Source organism: Muntiacus reevesi, chromosome 3 (genome assembly GCF_963930625.1).
Source record: "Muntiacus reevesi chromosome 3, mMunRee1.1, whole genome shotgun sequence".
In the NCBI taxonomy this organism is placed as follows: domain Eukaryota; kingdom Metazoa; phylum Chordata; class Mammalia; order Artiodactyla; family Cervidae; genus Muntiacus; species Muntiacus reevesi.
In genome coordinates, this window is record NC_089251.1 from 201,126,275 (window position 1) to 201,150,750 (window position 24,476).

At 50.8% G+C, this 24,476-nt stretch overlaps 1 pseudogene; it reads left to right on the forward strand.

The window, feature by feature from the left end:
* Nucleotides 1-1,383: 1,383 nt before the first annotated feature.
* LOC136164216 (T-complex protein 1 subunit zeta-like) lies at nt 1,384-23,484 on the forward strand (annotated as a pseudogene).
* The last annotated feature ends 992 nt before the right edge of the window (nt 23,485-24,476 follow it).

The following is a 24,476-nucleotide window of genomic DNA, read 5'->3' on the forward strand; positions in this document are numbered from 1 at the left end:
TCAGGCTGGCCCACCCCTCCTTTGCAGCGGCCCCGAGCAGGTGACTGGGGCCCCTGGACCTCCGCTTCGTGCTCTGTGTGGTGAGGGAGGAGGGCTCGGCCAGCTTCAAGGAGGCCCCGGAGGAGCCTGGCTGAAGCTTGGATTTGGCGCAGACTCCGGTCCTATCCAACCCTGCTGCTGGGGACCGCGGCTTCTTTCTCCCTCTGGCCTGAACCCCCAAGCCCACTGTGACAGGAAAGTGTCCTGTCCAGGGTGGGATCCAGATCCGAGGGCGCCCCTCCCAGCCCGCATCCTGAGGCGGGGTCTCGGCTCCCCTTCTCACTAGGGACCACCCTCAGGCCCAGAGAGCGGAATCCTCCCCAGGGAGTGTGTGTGCCCCTCGCCTGGGGCTCAGGGGCACAAGTGCCACCTCGGATGCCCTCCTCCCCAGGCCAGCACGCTTTGGACGACAGCAAGCACCTGACTACCCCAGGCTCATGTTTTCTAGGCAGTGTTTGTATCTCCATGAAATTTTGAAATCTGCTCCTCACCCACCCCCTAATCCCCCCCCACCCCACCCACATGTTATTTGGTCCTTGAGCCGATGGCAGGGGGAGGGAGGTGGGCAGGGAAAGCTGGGCCATGGGGCCCAGGTCACAGTGACCACAGAAGGCAGTGACCTTGGCAAGCAGTGCTCAGGGCCTCTGGTCCTGCCGGCAGCCGCAGGCCGGATGAAGGTGGCGGTGCTTCAGGCCAGATGCCCCAGGGCGGGCAGCAGGCTGGAAAGGCGGCCTGCAGGGCAAGGAAGCCCTGGCCCAGTCCTGCATCGCACGCTCTCCCATTGCTGGTCTCTGCTCCCCAGTCGCGCCCCCCACCCCGTCCCCAGGCTCCGGGCACCGCTGAGCGGCATGCTCAGCATGGCCTGTTGCACCTGGCCCCGACTCTGAGGGTTCCAGATTCACAGCCAACCTCTTCCTTCCAGAGCCCTGGGTCAGAGCACTGGCTTCCTCAGCAGGCTTCACACTGGGGTGCAGGCCTGCCCAGCTTCCCGGGGACCCTGGGGCTGCCACCTCCTCCTGCTACATGGGTGAGCCTCTGTGTCCCTCACACCTGCTGAGTGCTGTGGCTCCCCCTTCCTGGGGGACAGGTGAGGCAGACACATGCCCCAGAGGACGAGTGAGCACAGGGAACCGCACACAGTTAGGGGCAAGGGCATGAGGCGGGTGGGCACGTAGCATCAGGAGGGCAGAGGACTGAAGGGGGTGGGGGGAATGGGGGATCTGGGAGGTGGGAGTTCCAGGCAGAGGGAAGAGCATGTGCAAAGGTCCTGAGGCAGAGGAGTGGGTTTGAAGTGGATTTGAAGACCAGCAAGGAGGGGACCTGGGTGGCCGGAGCAGAGCTAGCATGAGGGAGCCTGGAGAGAAGAGAGTGGAGGGGCCCCTGGGTATGTCAGGCCGGGCCATGCAGACCACTTCGGAACCTGAGACTGTACCCTAGGGAGGGATGAAGTCATGCCAAGACCCGCAGAGGGAACCTTGGACACCACTGTGTGCTCTGATGGAGCTCTTGCTCAGAGTCAGCTTCAGCTCTGATCCTAAAACCATCCTGAGAGGCTGTTCCTGTGGTTTGGATCCATCTCCTTTCCAGGTGGGGAAACCAAGGTTCCAAAACATTGTCACTTTCCTAAGGTCATGAACCTGAGCCCCAAGACTGTACCTCAGAGCTGCCTCTTCCCAAGCTGGGAGCTGGGGCATAAGGGGTGGGTCCAGGAAATCACCAGGACAGCAGTCCAGGGAGGGGGCTGTCAGCCAGGAAGCTCAGACTGGCCGTTGTCCCCTCCTGCACATGGGACACAGATGGGACAGGAGCCAGGCCCCCATTAGAGGGTTTGGGGGATCAAGGGGGTCCAGGCCCTGCTAGCTCCTCTGCCAGAACCCGATGCTGGGAACTGGGGTCCACAGTTCACTCCTGGACTCCCAGAGGCCTCTTGAGCTACTGCTGGGCCCCAGGGATGTGCCAGAGCGGGGACCTGCCTGCCCTCAGGCTGGTCGGTACTCACTGGGCACCGCTATACCCTGGACACTGCCCACGGCCTCCACCGAAAAGCCTAGTCATGGCAGTTGTGATAGTCAGGGTATGTAACACCTGGGGCTGCTAAGTGAAAATACCCACGTAAGGTTTTAAGGTATTTTCCCTTCTATCTGCCACATGCACTCTGCCTACTAGCTAGAGTGCTTCCCAAGTGATGCAACTTACAACCAGATCGCTCCCCATCATCTGCTGTTCCCTTCGCCGGCTGCCCAGGCTCGGTTTGACTGCAGCTATCGCCAAAGAGCGCCCAGATCTGAGCACCAATCTGACTCTGGAGCCCACGTCTGAAGCCTCTACCGCTGTCTTCATCAGGCCAAGAGCCATCAGAGACCAGCTGGTCAGCACACCTGCACACGGGAGAGCCTGCTCTGGACCTCGTGGATGACCCAGCATTCAGGCTGCCCGACCTCCCGCCGGCTCCACGGGGAGAGCCCGCATCCCTGCAAGCCAGCCTGGCCCTCAGCCCCCCCGGCAGCCACAGAGCCCTCCAGGTCTGTGACTCCCCTGCAGTGGCCGCTGACAAGGCCGCTCAGTGACTCAAGGGATCGCTATTGTAGACAAAGGCACTGTACCAGCCAGCAGGGAAACGGTTCACTTTTTCTGTAGCTGGTCTGAGTGCGGTGTGTGGGCAGATCCACAGCCCAGGCCAGGCAACCCCCCCCTCCACCCCCGACCCCCCGCACCTCAAGACAAGGATGCTGTATGATGGGTGTGCTCAGGCCAGTGCTTCCTCCCAGGGTTGAGGAGTGCAGTTCATCACCCACTGGACCTCCAGGGGTGCCTCAGGAGACCTGGGAGGAGGGAAGAAGACAGGCTTTGGCAATATCCTGACTCGCCTTCCTGCCATCAGTCCTCGGGTGACAGCCCCACGGAGGCTGTTTCCCCGGCAGGGCCGCCTGGCTCTCCCACTGCTGCTGAGGCTGCTGGGTCCACACAGACGGCTGCTGTCTAGACAGCCCCAGGCAAAGCTTCCCGCGAAGCCCCTCAGCTCCCCTCTTCCTTCCCACCGTCTAGGAGGTTGGGGGTCAGCCATCGGCTGGCCAATCAGTTGCAGATGCTCCCAGAGTGGGGAGTTGGGAGGGACTGGAGAGCATCCTGCCGGGCCTTCCCCCGCATCCCCCACCACCCTGCCACTGAGACGGGAAGCTCTCTCCTCCAGCGTCAGATGTGGAAATCTTCAAGCACAGTTTAAATCATCAGCATGTGTCCCCAGGGCTCCGACACCCCCAGCTGCGGTGTGCGATTGCTGACAAGCGCCTCTGCCTTTCTCTGTTTCCTCGCTGCTTCTGTTGACAGTGCGTATGAGCCCTACTATGCGCTCTGAGGGCACACATGTGCACAGATGAATGAAAGATGCAGATACGAATCTAAGCCCTGTCTTCATGGTGCTTTCAGTCGGGGGAGGGCAGTGAAACAGCACGACGAAATAGACACAGTTGACTGCAAAGAGTGATGCTTGCCGTGAAGGGTGAAGAAAAGCAAGTCAGGTGAGTGTAGGAAGGAAGGGGCTGGAGCCCAGGCCAGGGTCTGGGTCAGACTTCTCTTGTGCAGTGAGGATTCAGGGAGAGGATCTGCCTGAGGTCACATAGCCAAGGAAGTGGGACACCACGGCCAGCGGACAACCCAGGCCCTGCCCCGCCCGGATGCCCGTTCACCAGCCCGGGCCGTCAGCTGCAGGCAGGGCTGCCAGGTTTAGCAAATAAAATATAAGACACCCAGTTTAATCTTAGCTGCAGGTAAGCAATGAGGACATTTTTAGTATAATTCTATTCCATGTAATATTTGGGATATACATATACACTAAAAGTGTTTGTTGCTTGTTTGAAATTCAGATTTAACTGGGTACTCTGTATGTTATCTGCCAACCTTAGCCCCAAGGCCAAGGTGGGAAAAAAAAAGAGGATAAAGGGGCCATTCCATTCTCCCCGCCCTCCTCTGGGCTCCCGAAGCCCCTCTACTTCCAGGCCTCTGGCACCAGCCTCCCCACCCATCTGCCTGCCAGAGCCCTACCCAGCTGGTACTCTCTGAACACACAAGACCTTTGCTGACCGAACCGCTGACCCCTCCCCTGGATTTTATCCAAGGTGTAAGAGTGTTGCTCTGGCCTCCAGGGTCCTCCATGGGATCTGGTCCCTGTGCTGCGATGACCTGAGATGAGCCCCTGGCCTCTCTGTGCCTCTGCTTCCGTCCTCCGTGGGCCCCGTTCATTTCAGAAAGTAGTGCCGAGGGCCCAGCAAGTACCAAGGGCTGCGCGGTGCTCCGTGAGTTCACAGGTGAGCTGGACATACCCCAGGAGGGAGGTAATAGGGGCCACTGAGGCGGATGAGAACCCTGAGGGAGGGGTCGAACCGAAGCAGATCGCTTTGTGCACGCCTAAGGCAGGGGGCAAGACTATAAGATGCAAACCCCAGTTCTGCTCCTTCTGCTGTGTGATCCTGGGCGGCTTAACTAACCTCTCTGGAGTCTGGAATCCAATCTGTGAATCAGCAATTTTTTCCTTTGCACATTCTGTGTTATTCTAATAGCTTTAGGTATGCTATCAAGGTTTGGCTTGTTTCAATAGTAACGAATAGCAAATAACGAATAAGCGAAAAGGAAAGAGATATGTAACTATAAATTCTATAATCCCTCTGGTCTTTACCTTGAAAGTAAGTACCAGGTGCCTATTTAGCACAATAATACCTGAGATAGAACAGCATCCTCAGGAGCAGCCTACTTGAGTTCAGATCCCAAATCCACACCGTAATTCATCGTCCAGCTTTTCTGTCTTCTCCGCTGGGGCCACGTCTGACAGTCCACACCTATTACTGTTGTTGTGGTCAGAGATGGAGGAGACACTGGTGCTGGCCGGCAGCCTATGGTGGTGATGCCCAGCCAAGCCCTCAAACATTCTACCAGGACTGAGGGAGCCAGGCAGCCAAGTGCCCAAGAGGAAAACCTCAGAGCCGAGTGTGCCCACGCTGGCCCTGGATGCCCCCACCCCCGTGGGAAGGAAAGGATTGGGAAAGTCCTGCAAAGAGACTGTGAGCGAGGCCCGCAGGTCCCCACTTCAAAGCTTCCCTCTAATGCCTCCCGACAAGCGTAGCCAGGCCTCGGGGTGTCCCCTCGCTGCTGACAGCATCTGTTCCCAGGCAAAGCCGAGGCCAGCAGGGCAATGTGAGGCCAGGGGTACCCTGCAACCAAGCATCGGCCTGGTGGAGAAAATGTGATTTCACACCCAGGCCCGCAGCCAGGCATTCATGCCATCCAGTGTTGGGGCCATGTGGGGTTGGCTGGTCATGGGGTATCTCCTCAGCACTGCCTCCCCTCCTCTGCCCACCAAGGAGGCTCTTGGGTTCTAGCCCCAAGCCCACCCCTAGGTCCATCCATCGAGTCTCAAGTCATTTCTCTTCCACATGGAGGGCTGTGGATGGAAGGAAGAATCCAGACAAAATCCTGCTGTCACTTTCTCCACCTTTGTGACATTAACAAATGATCTCATCCCTGGTCCTTCGTCTCCTTCTGCACAATGGGGATCGTACCTTCCTGGCAGGGCTGTTCTGAGCTTCATAAATGGTTCGAAACCATGACCTGACATGCAGTGGGATCTTTCCCCCCCTGGGGCCATCACTGCCTAACCCTCTACCACAGAGCTGAGTGGCTGGAACAGCAGCTATTTTATTTGCTCATGATGTATGTGGGCCAGGAACTTTGGCAGCGCTTGATAAGAAGTCTTGCTCCTTGCAGCATACGGGGGGCGGGGTGGGGGGGGGGTGTTGTGCGCCTGCTTCAGCTGGTTTCTGAGCTGAAAGGTCCGGAATGGCCCCACTCATGATGCCGAAGGCTCAGCTTCTCTGTACACCAGTGCCAAATCAAATCTCCATTTTGGGTGAAGTAGAAAAGAATAGCTTGATTGCTTTGCCAGGCAAAGGGGGACACAGCTGGCTTCTGCCTTCAAAAACTCTGTGTCCCAATCCAGGAGGATTTGATGAGGAGTTTTATAACAATTGGGGCTTCCTTGGTGGCTCAGATGGTAAAGAATCTGCCTGCAGTGCAGGAGACCCAGGTTCAATCCCTGGATCAGGAAGATCCCCTGGAAAAGGGAATGGCTACCTACTTCAGTGTTCTTGCCTGGAAAATTCCATGAACAGAGGAGCCTGGCAGTCTACAGTACATGGGGTTGCAAAGAGTTGGACATGACTGAGCAACTAACACTTTAACTTTTATAACAGTACTTCAGGGGTGGGATTGCTGACAAGATCAGGGTGTGAGCAGAGTCTCAGGTCTGTATAATCCAAGCTATGGTTTTTCTAGTAGTTATGTATGGATGTGAGAGTTGGACCATAAAGAATGCTGAGCCCTGAAGAAATTGATGCTTTCAAACTGTGGTGTTAAAGAAGACTCTTGAGAGTCCCTTGGACTGCAAGGAGATCCAACCAGTCAATCCTAAAGGAAATCAACCCTGAATATTCATTATAAGGACTAATGCTGAAGATGAAGCTCCAATACTTTGTCCACCTGATGTGAAAATTCGACTCATTGGAAAAGACCCTGATGCTGGGAAAGATTGAGGGCAGGAGGAGAAGGGGGCGACAGAGGATGAGATGGTTGGATGGCATCATTGACTCGATGGACATGAGCTTGAGCAAACTCTGGGATACAGTGAAGGACAGAGAGCCTGGCGTGCTGCAGCCCATGGGCTGGCAGAGTCGGACACGACTTAGCAACAGCAGAGGGTCTCAGGTGGTCAGCTTCCTAATCTTGGTGAGCTTCTCTGGTCCCTTTAATCTTGCTTCAGGTGGTTTCTTGGGTGCTTCTCCCTTGCTTAGCAACTGTTCACATCTGCCCTTTGGAACTCAGGGAAGGTCATGGAGGCCGGGGGTCTCACCTAAAAGAAATGGGGGATCAAAAGGCTTTAATGCCCAGGAGCTCCACAGGGCCCTCCTTGGTTTCACTCACATGGCAGGCAGGTTCCTCGGGGAACCCAGCTTGCGCTGTAAGCTGAGCATGTCATTTGTACTTACGGGATGCTCCATGTGGCTGCTGGGTTCCAAGGAGGAATGTTTCAAGATGGAGAAGAAGAGTTGGCAGACCTCTTAGGGACTAAGACTGGGCTTAGAGCTGCGATGTCACTTCCGGTACCTTCTGTGGGTCAGAGACAGCCCATGTCCAAGGGGAGGGGAAATTGACCCATGCTCTCAGTGAGGAAAGTGGCAAAGACTTTGCAGGCAGTTTTATTCCTGTCCCTTCTTGGCTGGAAGGGTAGCTGAGCTCTGTAATAAGGCAGCTTATGAGCAGCACCTACTTGTTCATTCAGCCATTCAAATGCTGATATTTATTGAGCACTTACTATATGCCAGGAAGACATATATGCTAGAAGACAGTCATTGCTGTTCCACAGGAGGTTAGAGCCACTCTGGGAAGACAGCTTTGAAAACACCAATGAGGGACTTCCCTCGCGATCCAGTGGCTAAGACTGTGCACTCCCAATGCAAGGGGCCCAGGTTCAATCCCTGGGCAGGGAAGTAGATCCCACATGCCCCACTAAGCATCTGCATACTACAATTAAAGATCCCGCATGCTGCAATGGAAATTGAAGATCCCATGTGCTGCAACTAAGACCCAGCATGGCCAAATAAATAAATATTTTTAAAGAAGAAGGAGAAGAAACCACCAATGATAGTACAGTGTGTTGGAGTAGGAGGCCTCAGGGGAAAGAGCAGGAGGGGCCCGCAGAGGCAGGACACCTAAGACAGGCTGGAGGATGTGAAGGAGCTGCCCAGGAGCAGAGGGGCAAGCATGCTGTTCTGGATCGGCTTTTATTAGGATTTCAGTGTGGGAAGGCCAGTAGATTGAAAATAACAGGTTATACTCACAGATCCCAAGGCAGTGGGTACCTTGTGTCCCAGGACCGCTGCTTTTGGTCAGGACACAGCGGGAACAGGGGAGAATGTGAACAAGAATCTCGACTGTGGTTTCCATGCAGTGGAAGGGATGGGGCAGGGTCAGCAGACTTAGGACTGGCTAGTTTGAACGCTTTCAGTGGGCTCGGGGCACAGGAGCTGGCCCTGGTTCCCTGGTACCTGGCCCTGGGGTGATCAAGGTGGGAGAACAGTGGCCCATAGAAGATTGTTGGCTTGTATCTGAAAAGTACACTTGCTTTTGTTTACCATCCTTCGGAATTATCCTGAGAGGGGCAGTCCTTCTAGGGCTGGCAAGGCCCCAGATTTCAAAACATCCAAATATAAATGACACAGTTCATATGGGTGCTCCTGGGCCAGGAGACAGAACCAAAAGAGGACCTATGTGGCCCGAGGGTGGCTGGAGACACCTGCATGAGCCAAGAGGACCTTGGAAGCAAAGGGTGCCCTCTGAGGGGAACTAGACAGGCAGGGGCATAATTAGATTTTAATTTTCCAAAGCCCGCTCTGGCTGAGAGGAAGAGTGTGGATGTGGGCAATGAGCTGGGCCGAGAGAAGTGGCAGCCGTTGAAATGAGAGACGGTAGGTATGAGGGGGCCGGATAGTGAGGATTGAGAGTGGAAGGGGGCCAGGGCTGCTCGGGACCCACATTGCCTTAGGCGGGACAGGCCAGCAGGGTTGAGGAGGTCGGAGGTGTGAGGATGGTGCAAGGATTCTGGCTGAAAAGGAAGGGCGGCTATGTGTCCTTCACCTGGATGGCTGAGCAGCGCTTGAAGTGCAGGCCAAAGGAGGAGAGCAGGAGGGCCTCAACATGGAGATGCTCTTTTGGGAATTGCCGTGGGATCCAGAAAAGAGGTCTGGGCTGGAGATCCCAAGTTGTGGCTGTTGGCACAGTCAGACCAGCCATGTAGCAAACCACCCACAGATCTAAGATGCTTGTAACAGTGAAGCCGGAAACTTGGCCTCTGTGCATCAGTGCTGAATTGAATCTCAGAGGCAGAGTTTGGGGTAAAGCAGAAAAGAAGACCTTCATTGCTTTGCCGGGCAAAAGCAGACACAGTGGACTTGTACCCTCAAAAACTATATCCCAGCCCTGGGAGGATTTGGTGAGGAGTTTTATAGAAATGGTTCAAGGGCAGAGGTGCTAATAAGGATCAGGGTGTGTACAGGGCCTGCACTTCTTTCATCTGGAGACCTCATGTGCTCTCCTGATAAGCTTCCGTGGTTCTTGAGGCTCTCAAACTGTGGCCTTCTCTCTGGAATGGAGAATGCCAACATCTTCCTTTTGTCAGGGGTTTTAGCTTTGTAAGAGAGCTCAAAGTTATTGTTACGAGTGTTCCTCGAGGAAGAGCCAGGATCCAGTCCCCAGGTTGCACTCTCTTCTCGGCTGTTCTTCCCATGTCCCTGCATCCCTTCCCTGATTAGTAACTGTCCTAACATGCCCTTCGTGACTCAGGGACTGTGATGAAGTCTGGGGTCTGTTCCTTGTACATAAGAAACTGGGATACAGGAAGGCTTCCACGCCCAGGGCCCCACAGGGGCCTTTTCAATAGCAAAGACTTCTTTCTCACTCATGCTGTAGACCCTTGAAGGTTAGGTGAGATCCTGGGTGAGCATCTCAGAAGGGCCCTGATTCCCTTCCTCAGTGAACAGTGACCCAAAGGCTACAGAACCGAGTTGGGGCCCCATCTTTATCCCAGGCCCCCGAGGCTTGGTGCTTCTGTAAAGCTGGTGCAGGTACCACTGGGACAAGTTCTCTAAGACTGGCCTCCACCATGTATAGCTGGTTGGAAGATCCTGGGGCCCCCGGGACGGAGAGAAGGCTGGGTGTCCAGCAGACCCACCTGCAGCCTCCACGGGTGTCCAAGAGCAGGACCACCTGACAGTCTCTGCAGCCAGAGAACTCCTACCATTGGGTCTTTCTCCTTCCTCCGCCCCAAACGCACATTCCAAGAGGGGCTGTCCAGTTGGCAACAAACAGTCACGTGGCTGCGCGAGGTTGAGCCCACTGGGGGTGGGGGTGGGGTAGGTGTTCCCCAAAGAACATTGCAGGCCTGGTGATTAGAACAGGGATTCTGAGAAGCTGAAATAGCAAGGATCCACTGTCACTTTCTACTAGGTTGCTTGGCAGGGGTGGGGGTGGGTGTTTTTGCTTTTTAATTAAGATATAATAGCATACGTTACCTAGGAGATCAAACCAGCCAATCCTAAAGGAAATCAATCCTGAATATCCACTGGAAGGACTGATGCTGAAGCTGAAGCTCCAATACATTGGCCACCTGATGGGAAGAGCCAATTCATTGGAAACGACCTTGATGCTTGGAAAAATTGAGAGCAGGAGGAGAAAAGGGCAATAGAGGAAGAGATGGTTGGATGGCATCATTGATTTAATGGACATGAGTCTGAGCAAACTCGGGAAATAGTGAAGGACTGCATGCTGCAGTCCATGGGGTCACAAAGAGATGGACACGAGTTAATGACTGAAGAAGAACAGTTTACATTAACGTGCATACTGTGAAGTACACAGTGTTTTTCATACGATTACACCCAAGTAGCCAGAAAGTTCCCCATCATGTGCCTTCCCAGTTCAGACATCGCCCTCAAAGACACCCACTCTTCCCACCTCCATCATCACATCCTGGTTATCTGTTCTCGAATTTGTATATATAGAATCAGAACAGCGGGTGCGTGTATCTGGGCTGTGGCCCATGGTGATGGCTGTGAGATTCCCTCCTGATGCTCTATGTAGCAATAGTTTGTTCTTTTTGACTGCTTGGTAGTATTCCATCATGTGCATGGTATCACTCACTCTCCTAATGATGGGTATTTGGGGTGTTGGTGCCATATTTGTTGTCACACTGAAGCAGATTATTTTGGAAGCAAGATGCATGCAGAGGCGTGTGTGTGTGCGCATGCGCGCATGTTGGGGGTGGCTTTTTACTCGTTGCCATGGAGTTGTCTGTGACCCCAGCTTCAATCTTCCAGCCTGGAGGCAGAGCCTCAACCCCACTGCACCCCCAGCCTGTCACCTTGCAGCCGTGGGCGCTGAAATGCCCCGTGCAGTGAATGAGGCAAGCCCGACCTCGTCCTGGACGCTCCACTTGGTGCTCCCTGCAACTCTCTGGACAGCCGCCCCTTGGGCAGCCCTGCTCTTGGCCACACAGTGGATAAGCTGGGGCCTCCTGTGGGCACAGAGATGAAGTCAATCCCCCGAGGGCCAGATGGCATCTGTACCTGGCAGAGGGCTGGCGTGTGAGTGGAGCTCCAGAAATACAAGTGGAATGGGTGGAACTGAGTTGAGCTGACACAGAGATGCTGCCCCAGGCTGGAGGATGATGAGAGAGTGAGTCCTGAGCTCCCAGAGTCGTGGATCTGCCCGGGCCTGAGGCCAGGTTCCACTCTGGCAAGGACAGGGCAGACTCTGTATCTGTGTTTGCTACAGTCGGGAGGTTGGGAGAAGGTCCTCACACCCTGGACTGGCCGGGGAAACAGGGAGACCACGTCTCCAGACCCTGAGCTGGCGTCCCAGTCCAGCCGGCCGCCCTCACCCCCCTGGTGAGAACCACAGCGCCCTCGCTCTCCCAGGAGTGTCCAGAGTCAGGTGCCCTCCCACTCCAGTTGAAACTGTTGCAGATTTCCAGCAGCTCGTGGGACTTCAGGCGAGGGCCAGTCAAGGGGGATGTGTAGACTCAGCAGCCAGGGAACTGAGGGGTTGACAGGGTGAAAATAGAGGAGCCACAGCCAAGACACTGAACTCTGAGCACCTGTCCTCCAACTGGAGAATTTAGGGCTTTGCGGTTAAGGGAGGGCATTGAGTTTGCAACCTGCTAAGCCCAGGTGAGCGTCCCAACTCTGCTATTTGTTTGCTGCGCCACCTGGGGCAAGTCTTTTCACCTCTCTGAGCTTCGGTTTTCTTATCACAAAATGGAAATAGTCCTATACTTCTAACGGCTATAAGGAATATTAAATCAGAGAAGGTCTAGGAAAAGAGAAGAGGCTCCCTCTCTGGTCCTTCTTGCCTTCAGATCTCTGTCCATTGGAAAGGACTGGACAAGGTGGGAACCCAGGAGAAGCCTCAAGCTGATCAGCAAGTAAGGCTGATGGGAAGGACTCTGGGAGTTTGCTGGGAGGGTCCTCCCCTCTTCTGGTCTCTCTTAAAATATGACTTCCAATATCCAATATATAGGATGGCTAAGCAACAAGGTCCTACCGTATAGTACATGGAATATCATTGATGGAGAGGAATATGAAAAAGAATGTGTGTGTGTGTATTAACTGAATTACTCAGTTTTACAGCAGAAACTAACACAGCATTGTGAATCAATTATGCTTTGATAAATTAAAAACAAAAACACCTAGTGTCCAGGATCAGCTTCTAGGATCTGTTTTCTGAGAAGAGCCCCCATCCTCCAACCAAAGGGCAGAAATGAGAAGCTATGAAAAAGAAAAACTAAGAAGAAAATCAAGTTCATTTCCTGCGACTAGGGCAGTGATTATGAATAAACGAATGAGTAAATAGAGAAATTGAATAAATGAGTGAATTGAAAAACGATTTTTTAAAAAAATGCTAAAGTGAAAGTGAAGTCACTCAGTCCTGTCCGACTCTTTGCGACCCCATGGACTGCAGCCTACCAGGCTCCTCCGTCCATGGGGTTCTCCAGGCAAGAATACTGGAGGGGGTTGCCATTTCCTTCTCCAGGTAACACATGAAATAATGTGTGTGTGTGTGCTGGGTTTGCATTTCACTTGAGTCTCGCAGAAGGTGCTATGAGGTAGGTACAATTATCATTCTTGTGTACACTCGCAGAAATTGAGGACAGAGAAGTGCAGTGATCTACACAAGGGCATCCAACCTGTAAGTGCGGGGCCCGGGGACTGCAAACTCAGGCTGCCCCTCAAAGAACACGGATTGAACAGACAGGTGAGAGGATGGATGGATGGATGTAGAATGAAAAAAATAATAAACGGGTGAATGTGTTGGTATAGGCGGCTGCAGAAAATGAGCTGGTGCCGGAAGCTATTAATAATAGCTCATTTTCCCCCTGGTGTCTGCCAGGAGGGCAGGAATCAGGAATTTGAATGATGTTGACAGGTAACCAGAAACCCATCCCCAATCTCACCTCACCCCCTGCCCTTTAGGCCTCCTGCTGCTGCCTGAAATTCCACAGTTCCCAGTTCATTCTTCAGGGTGAGCACTGCCCTCATCCAACCCACTTTTAAATCTCAGATCCCGTGGGAAGAGCCTCTCTGCCGTCTGAATAGCCTGTGGGAGTAACTGCATCAGATGACCACCACCCCCCTGCTGCAGGGGGAAGATGGCGATGGGAAGGGGGTGTCAGGGGAAGCCCCTTGAGCTGGGAGGATGTGGGTGTCTCCCCTCCCCAGCTCTGCCATCTCAAGGCCAGCCTCATCCTTCCTGTGGAGATTGGGGAATGGAAACAGCCAGCCTTGCTGGGAACCAACTGGCTTGCAGCCCCTCCCTCTGCTCTCAGCTTTTCTGCTGCCAGAAGCCGGGTGTCACACTGTGTTATCACGGCAGGAGTCACATGGAAACTCACCCCTGCTTGGCATCCACTTCGGGCAAGAATGCTTTCCCACCCTGCCTCGTGGGAAAGTTCCCCAGGCCAGCCCCGAGAACGGCTTCCAGTCTCCCTGAAGGGCGCCCTCGAGTCCCTGAGGCTCAGTTTCCCCATCTATCAAATAAGGAACATAACCTGCCCCATCTATCTCTCTCGAGTAATTGGTATTTGTTTTTAATGGGGGGGGGGAAACACCTCATTTAAATTGGTGGTCATTGTTCTAATCACTCATATTTAAGTAAAATGAGCTTACTTTTCATAAAACCTTAGGAAGAGATCACATTTTCCTTCTCCTGTTTTTTAGGTGAGGCATCATGGGCACAGAAGTACCAGAGCCTTGACGCGGGGAGGATAGACCTCTTTCTGGACACTGACAGCCTGCCCAGCCCTTCTCGAAGTCCTCCTGCAGGGCCAGCTGAGTCTGCTTCATCCTCGCTTCTCTCCTCCTGCGCTTCCTGCCTAGCAGCACCAACGTCTGCTTCTCCCTGACCCCTGGTTATTCCATGGACCTCTGAAAACACTCTCCACTTCCCACCCCCGTATCCCTGCCCAGTGGCGGCTACCCTGTCCCTCACTCCCTGCCCCCCAGCCTCCAAGGAGAGGTCAGCACATCCTCACCTTCTTCTGTGGCCACCATCTCCCCTCAAAGATGATGTGGACGTGGTGCAGTGCTCAGGAAAGTGTGGATCCAGATGCGGCTAAGCGCCCGGAACAGGGCTAGGAGTGACTGATCATGCGAGAGCATGATGCTGCATCTGCACCCAGGGAGCCAGCTGCTCCTGGCGTGGCCAGAAATGTCCAGAGCTGCCCCACGGTGGGGAGTTGTGAAGAAGGGCCCCGGCATTACCCCCAGAAGCTCAAAGGGGCATACCTCCCCTCTAAATGAGAAGAAACGCCAAGGTTCAGTTAATCATCCCGGAGTTCAGTGTCAAAGGAGGCTGGATGTGATTTGGCGTTTTTATTTAAGTGTAATATCCCTTTCTCACTGGTGTGTCTCAGGGTGATTACTAATAAGTTGTGCTATTATTTTAATATTGTATGAAATAATTTTGTTTCACTGTTCTAACAGTGTGTTTTGTGAACCTTGTTAAAAGTTTGGTGTTTCTGTTGATGGCATTTGGGGAACATAGAACCCTAGGCCTCTGCATTCAGACTCAGGAACCACCTTTCCTGGGTGCAAGTCAATGCTGAGCGGGAAACCCCACGCCTAAAACTCCTTATAAATGCAGATCAGTGCAGAGGTGCAGGAAATGAAAAGCTAAAACAGGCACCTGGGGCCTGGGAGTAGGGCACGGAAGGAGGGACAGAGGAAGCCCCCGGGGAAGTGCCGAGAGGGACAGGGCCTGGAGGGACTTTCATGGGCAGGGAGGGTGCTCAGGGCCCACTTGGGGAGATACAGACTGGGCCCTGGGCCCTGGGCCCTGGGACCCTTTGCTTCAGGGCTTGTACCTGAACACAAGTCTCTCCCAGCAACAAATCACAAAGAAACTATGATGGACTAGAAGTAGCTGTGTGCACAGTTCAGGCAAATAATGGACAAAAAAGACCAAACAAGCAAACAAAACCAACTGCTACTCTGAGGAGCCTGAAGCAAAAACAGGGGGTCAGGAGTAAAAAGCAGGTTACTGCCCGTGAGCATGCCCCCTGCATTCAGCACCAACCAGAGGGATGGACTAACTCCCTAAGCCACTCCTTTGGCCCGACCCTCGGACACACTCCTATCCTCACCCCATATGAGGAACCAGCTCACCCTCCCTCAGCGAGCAAGGAAGGGAACCTGTTATTTGTTCTCACTCCCCCCTGCTGTAGCAGGGGCCCCAGTAAAGCCTTGCCTGAGTTTCTTTCCTGGCCTCTGAGCAATTAGAGATTGACTGATTAAGGAAAGCCAGGAACCCTGGTTGGTGGCAGGAGGAGAGGAAGGAAGATGTGAGGGTCAGACGGGCTTGGTGGAGGGACAGACAGAATCCAGCCAGGCCAGAGCTCAGGCAATTGAGGTGTAAGCACAGAGTATGCCTGGCTTGCTGAGACACGCAAGGCACACGCCGTAAAGGAAAAGAATGACCCATTTAACTACATTACAATGAAAAGGTTGTCTATCAAAAAAATGACATTTTTAAAAGCGGGCAGATAAGCCACAGAGAGATATGCATGCCTGTGTCTGCCGAATGATTGGTATCTAAGTACTCTCAAGAATGCTTACAAGGCCTTCCCTGGTGGTCCAATGGTTAAGACTCTATGCTTCCAGTACAGGGGACACGGGTTCGACCCCTGGTCAGGGAAGTTCCACATGCTGCGTGGTACTGCCCCCAAAAAGAATGCCTACAAATACATTGGAGGAAAACAGACTCCCCAAGCAAAAAAACATGCAAGTGACAAGAACAGGCATTTTGGAGAAAAGAAAACCTGAGTGGCTAATAAACGTATGAAGAGGTATTCGGTGTCATTACTAATCATGTTATCCTATGATTAGTTAAAGAAATCAATTGAAACCATAGTATGGTATCATGTCTCAAAAAATAAGAAGTCTGACACTAGGAAGTCTTGACGAGCATGCAGAGAACTAGGAACTCCCACGCCAGGCTGTGCCCCCACCTGGGAGGGTAGCTTGGCAAAGCCCAGTGCAGTTAGTTAAAGGCACATAGACCCCCAGCACGTAGCTCTGCCCCTGAATGGCTGAAAATCGCTTGCCATGCCTCTTGCCCACAGGTAGCGTCATCCCCTGAAGTCTAGGTGGCTCCGGGGCCACGGCAGTCAATGAGTTCAGTGGAGGTGAGGCTAGGTGACACAAGAGGCCACACGGCTTCTGCCCTACTGGCCAGACACTCATTCCTGAAAATCTGAGCCACTAGGGAAGTATTCTGAAGACCCTAAGACCTCCACGCTGGAGAGACCAGAGAGATGCTCCATTGTCCAGCCGTCCCCCGCCAAACCACCATCCAGGCCAACACAGAGGGCTCCCATGGGTGACCCCCATCAGTGCACGGGCAACAGAAGTGCCTCCCACAGCCCTGCCCCGAATTCCTGACACACCGCGTCTGATGAAACGGTTGTTCGTGTAAAGTCACTACATTTGGGGGTTTGTTTTGCAGCCACAGATAACTGGAACCACATCCAACGGAAATCTGTGCACGTGTGCACCAAAAGATATGCACGAGGATGTTTATTCTACCACAGTTTGCCTAAAGCAAACCATTGGAAACAACCCAAATCCTCATAAGAAAGAAGTAGATTTTCCAAGTCACAGTCTAGACGTCCAATGGCACGACGGCACTTCAGCAGTGAGGAAGAACGCAGAGAGCTACGTGCATCAACGCGGGCCCTCTCAAAACAACATTGGGCGCAAAAGCATGTTGCAGAAGGATGTGGACAGCTTGGTAGCATTTATATAAAGCTCGAAGTTATGCAAAACAGTACAATATTTTGTTGACGGATACTTATCTCTATAGCAAAAATACGACCACATGCAAGGGAATGAAAAGCAACAAATTCATTATGGTGGAGATGGGAGGGGGAGGGGCCCACCAGGAGCTTCCAGATTCCCTGTTGTTTTATTTCTTTAAAAGAAAATTTGAAATAAATAAGAAAATATGTTCGCCTGTGACAAAGCTTAGAAGTGGAAACTCCAGGGAGATGTTGGGGATCTGTAAGAACCGCTAGGATCCTGGCACCCAGCTCTGCACACCCCACCCCTGGGCTGGGCCCACATTAACCCTTTAATTGCTGGTGGTGGAGATATCTTGGGAGGCGGGTGGAAGGAGCAAGTTTGAGAACTCAGGAGAACAGCTCATTTCCCAACCTGTCTGAATATATTTTAACAACGGGGCCACCTCAGCTGAATACTAGCCTGGGACCCATGAGTGTTAATTATATTCATGACAACTGCTAACTTTTCTGCCTGTTTGGAATGCTTCATACTTGGGGCTTCCCCGGTGGCTCAGTGGTAAAGAATCTGCCTGCAATGCGGGAAACCCGGGTTTGATCCCTGGGTCGGGAAGATCCCCTGGAGAAGGGAATGGCTACCCACTCCAGAATTCTTGCCTGGAGAATTCCGTGGACAAAGAAGCGTGGTCATCTATAGTCCATGGGATCGCAAAGAGTCAGACATGACTGAACCACTCACACAACGGCGACATACCTCTGATTAAAGGATACAGGCAGGAAGAGAGCTGCCTATCACGGGAGCGGAGGAGAGGAGAGGCAGGGCCCCTGGCCATAGTAGAAGCGAGAATGTGACCAGAAGTAACCACCCTCCTTTGTATCCACCCTCCTTCATAACCACCCCATCTCCCACCTCTGGCCTCTTGCAGCCACGCTCCTGCACGGGACTTTACTGCTCATTCATTTAACGCCAAGGCCGTCCTGAGTGCCCAGCCCTGGGAACACAGGAAGGGACGGAAGAACGTCCCTGATCTCAATCGCCTACAGTGCAGTCAGGCGACACACCTGTGGGCAGACACCTGGTCAGAGGGACAAAGAGCCCACAGGGCGATTGGTGAAGACAGGGCAGAGGCCGAACAGAGCACAAAGGAGCGTCCGCAGAAGGCCTCCCCGGGACACCTACCATCTAAAATAGGAGGGACCTGCAGAGCCAGCCGCCTGTGAGCTGGCCGGCCGGCTGTGGACTCCGATTGGCACTGGCCAGAGACTTTCAGGTGAATTCCTCCTACTCCTGAGTGCCTAGCAGGGGGAGGGGGCTGGATGTCCTCAAGGGGACCGGATGCAGCCCATGGCCCTGCTTTCAGGCAAGCGGGGAGGTCCTTCGGGGAGGGCAATGCTCCCAGCTGACACCGTGGTACAAAGTGCCCCCCGCCTGCGGAGCTGTACCTGGCAGGGCAGAGGCCGGGAGGTGGGAGTTCAGAGCTGCGTAGCTCAGAGCTGTGGCCACCAAACGATCCTGATGTCAAGGCCCGGAGGTCTGGAAGGGCCTTGGGGGTCACCCAGAGCATCTCCCCTCAGCCCTGCAGTCAGGTCTGTACTGCCGTAGCAGTGAGCTGTGGGCACAACTGTAGGCCTCTCCACACCGGTCCAGCCTCCAACCAGGAGGAGGACTTCATCTAAGGGGACCAGGGTCCTCACCTGGGGCCTGGAGGGTTTGGGGAGAGGAGAGGGATGTGGCAGAAGCTTCATCTCCTCCCTCTTGTCCCTGAATATCCTGGATTTGGGTCCAGATGAATTCATGGCTCTGCTCCCATTAGACCTCATCACTTCTAACCCCCATGCATGCACGCGCGCGCGCACACACACACACACACACACACACACACACACACACCAGCCTCCCTGCCTCCTCACAGAGCCCTGGCCACTCAGGCTCCACTTAGCAGCTACAGCAGAGTGTCTTCTTATTTCATTTTGTTTTTCATCATTTTTATTCTTCAGGTGCGGGTATGGAGACCTGAGTTTAATTTCAACCCTCAGTAAAGCTCATGTGGATGTACTTCATTTTGTCTTATTTCCCATTTTTTCCCAAGCCCCTCCCACTCCCCTCTTGTACCCCACAAGCATTGACCCAATAGATTTGATGTACAGCCTTGAATGTGCCTAAAAAGTAAAATGCGTAGTGGAATTATCTGGGTCTGTATGTGTTGTTCATAGACACGGATGTTGTAATACAGAAATTCTCAAAGTGTGGTTCCGGTTGACATACTTTTCATGACAATACTAAGATACTCTTGGTCTTTTTCATCTCGCCCTCTCCTGAATGTACACTGGAGTTCCCCAGCGCTTACAGGATGTGTTATACCACAACAGAATGAATCCAGAAGCAGATATGAGAATCCAGCTGTCTTTTATGCAGTGGGGTGTTCAAAAGATTTGCAACAATGTTAAACAATGTCACTCCTCACTGTATTTTTTACTTTGGAAAATGAAACTGTTTTTCATGAAATATTTACAGACACGGACATTTGTTTTTTAATGACTCCACACATTGTTTTAAATTTCAAGTTTCTGTATGATAAATGCAGGTAGATATAACACATATAGACAAAAACTCTTTGGAATCTTCAAAGCTTTTTAAGAGAACCTAAGATGAAAGTTTGAGAATCGCTAGAACAGCATGATCAATTTCCTTCTGTCTCTGCTCTTTTGGGCTTGGCGTATGACTCAAGGCTCCTCCTTGTTCTGTAAATACATCTTATCCATTACTCTGAAGAAAACATTCATTTGCATGGTACCCAGGCCCTCAGAATGCACAGCTGGGTCACTGGCAACTTTTAGCCTCCATAACCAATACCTCTGTGAACATTCTCCTTCAGGGTACTGTTTGAAGCATCTTCTGGGATACAAACCCAGGAGTGGAATCCTGAGCCAAAAAACATGTGCCTATTTAGCTAAAATAAAGAATATCTTCCAGACTAGCTATACCTGTTAAATCCTACACTCAGCAGTATACAGAGTCTGTATCTCCCTACAGCCTGTCCACACCTGGCGTTCATTACCCACACCTCTAATCTGCCGTTCTGATGGGCATGAATGATGACTCCTTGTGTTGATTTTCATCTCACCCACTATCGGTGAGCTGGAGCATCTCTTCACATCTGCTTCAATCATTCGAGAATTCTCTTCTGAGGATTGCCTATTCATAGCCCTCGCCCATTTTTCTGTTGGGTTTTCTGTCTTTATCTTTTTGATTTGGAATTATTTGAATAGTCTCTATCAGCGCCACTCAAAATGGGGACCCACTGCCTACCTAAGAAACGTTGGTAAAATCAAAGTACTCTTCTTTCATCAAAAAATTCTTGCTATGCAGTATTTACTATAGTCAAGGTATGGAAACAGCCTAAATGTCCATTGACAGACGAATGGATAAAGAAAGTGTGGTACAAATGTACAACAGAATATTACTCAGTCATGAAAAGCCTGAAATAATGCCATTTGCAGCAACGTGGATAGACCTAGAGATTATCATACTCAGTGAAGTGAGTCAGAAAGAGAAAGACAAATGCCATATGTTATCACTTATGTGTGGACTCTAGGATATGCCACAAGTGAACCCATCTACAAAACAAAACAGAAACACACCCGAGACATAGAGAACAGAGTTGCGGTTGCCAAGGGCGCAGGGGGTGAGGGAGGGAAGGACTGGGAGTTTGGGATTAGCAAATGCAAACTGCAATGTTACATATAAGATGGATAAACAAGGCCCTATTGTATAGCACAGGGAACTGTATTCAATATCCCGTGATAAACCATAATGGAGAAGAATATGAAAAATAATACATGCATACACGTATGTATGTATGTATAACTGAGCCACTTTGCTATGAGGCGGAAATTAACACATCGTAAATCAACTATAATTCAATAAAAATTTTTTTAAAGAAAGTCTTGCTATAAAACACAAACATCTCAGCTAATCTAAGCAGTATGCTTAGAGACCATAATTGATTGATACTCTGATGCAAGTCCATCACTTATAGACCTGCACACACTTTGAATACAGCAAGTCTAGATATGAATTCTGTGTTGATTTTCCTAACCTCCCATGTACCTTTGATATACTTTGTGAATATAAATCTTGAATTTTGATATTGTCATCTTTTCTCTTTTGGCCTGTGGCTTGTGCTTTTTAGGTCTTGTTTTTAAAAGTCCTTATCATTTGAACACAAATTAAATATGACATAAAATTATTAAGAAATAATTATGGATTTTGTTCAGTGTGACCCTGGTACTGTGGTTATAATTTTTTAAGTCTATATGTCAGAGATGAATATTTAAGTACTTTTGGGGTGAAAGGGCTTCCCTGGAGGCTCAGATAGTAAAGAATATGCCTGAAATGCTAAAGACCCAGCTTCAATCTCTGTGTCAGAAAGATCCCAGGAGAAGGGAGTAGCAACCCACTCCAGTATTCTTGCCAAGAGAGTTCCATGGACAGAAGAGCCTGGCAGTGTACAGTCCGTGGGGATGCTAAGAGTCGGACACAACTAAGCGGCAAGCATTTTCACTTTCTTTATGGGTGAAATAATATGATGTCTTGGGTTTGCTTTAAAATACAACAACTCCCAGCCACGCTGAACCAGCTCAGGGCTTTTTGCCACGCCACGCCCCCTTATCTTCCTCTGCTGGGTCAGCTGTGGCAGCCGTGAAGACTCTGAACCCCAAGGTGGAGGTGGCCCGAGCCCAGGCGGCTTTGGCGGTCAGCATCAGCGCGGCCCGGGACTGCAGGACGTGCTGAGGACCAACTTGGGGCCCAACACACAGTGAAGATGCTTGTTTCTGGTGCTGGAGACATCAAACTCGCTAAAGATGGAAATGTGCTGCTTCATGAAATGCAAATTCAACACCCAACAGCCTCCTTCATAGCCAAAGTAGCAACAGCCTAGGATGACATAACTGGTGATGGGACCACCTCCAAGGTCCTCATCATTGGAGAGCTGCTGAAGCAGGCGGAGCTCTACATTTCTGAAGGTCTTCATCCCAGAATAATTACAGAAGGATTTGAAACTGCAAAGGAAAAGGCACTTCAGTTTTTGGAACAAGTCAAAGTAAGCAAAGAGATGGACAGGGAAACACTTATAGAAGTGGCCAGAACATCTCTACGTACTAAAGTTCATGCTGAACTTGCTGAAGTCTTAACAGAGGCTGTAGTGGACTCCATTTTGGCCACTAAAAAACAAGATGAACCTATTGACCTCTTCATGGTTGAGATCATGGAGATGAAACATAAATCTGAAACAGATACAAGCTTAAACAGAGGTCTTGTTTTTGACCATGGGGCTCGGCATCCTGATATGAAGAAGAGAGAAGATGCATACATCCTCACGTGCAACGTGTCATTAGAATATGAAAAAACAAGTGAATTCTGGGGTTTTTTTACAAGAGTGCAGAGAGAGAGAGAAATTAGTGAAAGCTGAAAGGAAATTCATCGAAGAGCGAGTTAAAAAAAAAATAATCGACCTGAAAAAGAAAGTCTGTGGTGATTCAGGTAAAGGTTTTGTTGTTATTAATCAAAAGGGAATTGATCCGTTTTCCTTAGATGCTCGTGCCAAAGAAGGCATAACAGCTCTGCGCAGAGCTAAAAGGAGAAACATGGAAAGGCTGACTCTTGCTTGTGGTGGGGTAGTCCTAAATTCTCTTGATGACCTAAATCCTGATTGTTTGGGACATGCAGGACTTGTCTGTGAATATACATTGGGAGAAGAGAAATTCACCTTTATTGAGAAATGTAACAATCCTCACTCTGTCACATTATTGATCAAAGGACACACATACTCAAATCAAAGATGCAGTACGAGATGGCTTCAGGGCTGTTAAAAATGCTATTGATGATGGCTGTGTAGTCCCAGGTGCTGGCACCATGGAAGTGGCAATGGCAGAAGCCCTGGTTAGATACAAGCCCAGTGGAAAGGGCAGGGCCCAGCTTGGAGTTCAAGCATTTGCTGATGCGTTGCTCATTATTCCCAAGGTTCTTGCTCAGAACTCTGGTTTTGACCTTCAGGAAACACTAAAGTTCAAGCAGAACATTCAGAATCCGGTCAGCTTATGGGTGTGGACTTGAACACTGGTGAACCAATGGTAGCATCAGAAGCAAGCATTTGGGATAACTATTGTGTAAAGAAACAGCTTCTTCACTCCTGCACTGTGATTTCCACCAACATTCTCCTGGTTGATGAGATCATGAGAGCTGGAATGCCTTCTCTAAAAGGTTGAATTGAAGCTTCCCTTGTATCTGAATCCTGAAGACTACAGGGTGATCCTAATAATACAGCTAGGGATTTTTGGTCCAAGCTTCAAATGATCTTCAAAGGATTTTCTTTTCCCATATTAAAAAAGGAGAGAACACTGGTACCTATTCAGATTCTGAAGTTCTAAAATTATAATTATGGCACTTTTAAAATTGCACTGCAGTGTCCACATATAGCAGGTCATACTTATCCAGTAAACAGGACATTTTGCTTTACCCTCAGTGATATAAAAATATTAGATAAGCATATGTTATCTACCTTGTTATTAAATATTCCTTGAAAAACAAACAAAAATAGAATACAACAACAAAACAAAGTGGATGAAACAAAATTGTTCAGAGATCATAGAACAGCACCCCTTTACCAACCTAGATGAAAGTAATTCAGTAACCAGGACATACTGTTTGAATATATGCCTGGGGTACATGAATATTAATTACATTTTCCTCTGCTTCTTTTCATGAGAAGCAGAAATACAATCGGGAAAATGTTTTTGACTATTGGATATAATGTCTTGAGTACAGGGGGGTTCACTATACTGTTCTCATCATCTTTTGTGTATGTATAAATTTTTTTTAGATACAGTAGTGTCTTCCCATGCTAGCTGACACACAAAAATATTTTTGTACACTTTCATTAACTAATCTTATGAATTTACCATCCATATTTAGATCTTCAGTTTATCTGGAATCCACCTTTGTATGTGGTTTGGAATAGCGATAGAACTTGATCTTTCTCCATAGAGAGATCTGGTTGTCCCAATACAATCTACCAAAGCCCATTCTTTCCCATCATCCTGCATCTCCATCTTTACCACTCCATCTGGTCCCTATATATTCATGGGACTCTTCCCGGGCTCTGTGCTCTGATCTATTGTCTGTGTGTATGTGTTCCTGCTTCAGCACCCCCTTTTACTACTATAACCTGTAGGAGGTTTATTATCTGACAGAGCAAATACCCCAGTGTATTAGCTAGGATATTGGTCTGGCTGTATTAACGGAGATCAAACGGCGAGAAGGTTAGCGAGTCAAGTCTCTTTTGTGTGAATGTCCGAGCTGGCAGGCCGCTCTGCGGCACATCACCCAAAATCCCAGGCCCCATCAGTTCTGCGGCTCCTCTCTTCGCTTGAATGGTATCCTCATCTGCCAGAGGCAGGTAGACTCACTGTTCTAACAGCGATATCCTGCTAAGGACACAGCCCTGAAGTCGCCCACACCTCCGCTCACGTCCTGAACTGCGAC